Raw genomic sequence first — 668 nt, 5'->3', positions numbered from 1 at the left:
ACCCTGAGTGCCCTGTCTCATGCATCAAACCTTGACTGGCAGTCTATTTCACATACGGTAATATACATGTTTCAATGCTATTCTCTTAAATCATCCCACCATCACCTTCTCCCACAGAGTCCAAAAGTCTGTTCTTTATATCTGTGTCTCTTTTGCTATCTCGAATATAGGTTCATCGTTACCATCTTTCTAAATTCCATATATATGCATTAGTATACTGTATTGGTGTTTTTCTTTCTGGCTTACTTCACTCTGTATAATAGGCTCCTGTTTCATCCACCTCATTAGAACCAATTCAAATGCATTCTTTTTAATAGCTGAGTAATATTCCATTGTGTATATGTACCACAGCTTCTTATCCATTCATCTGCTGATGGACATCTAGGTTGCTTCCATGTCCTGGCTATTATAAACAGTGCTGCGATGAACATTGGGGTACATGTGTCTCTTGGGGAACAAGAACCTTCATGAAAGTTGCCTTCCATGGCTGTAAATGAGTGTGTAAAGAGCCAGAACAAACTGCGTGGGGGCTGTGTCTCCTCCCTTTTTTTCCCAGTATCCTCTGCCCCAGCAAGCAATCCCAGCCCTCTTTTCTGCTGGTCTGAAGGTGCTGTGGTCCAAAGGTAAGGCAACTCTAAGGACAGAGGCTGGAGGTGGGAAAACCCCTG

The sequence above is a fragment of the Bison bison genome, unplaced genomic scaffold (assembly GCF_000754665.1).
Source record: "Bison bison bison isolate TAMUID 2011002044 unplaced genomic scaffold, Bison_UMD1.0 scf7180017864529, whole genome shotgun sequence".
Classification (NCBI taxonomy): Eukaryota; Metazoa; Chordata; class Mammalia; order Artiodactyla; family Bovidae; genus Bison; species Bison bison.
The sequence above is the reverse complement of the archived record's forward strand: the minus strand, read 5'-3'. Positions refer to the sequence as shown.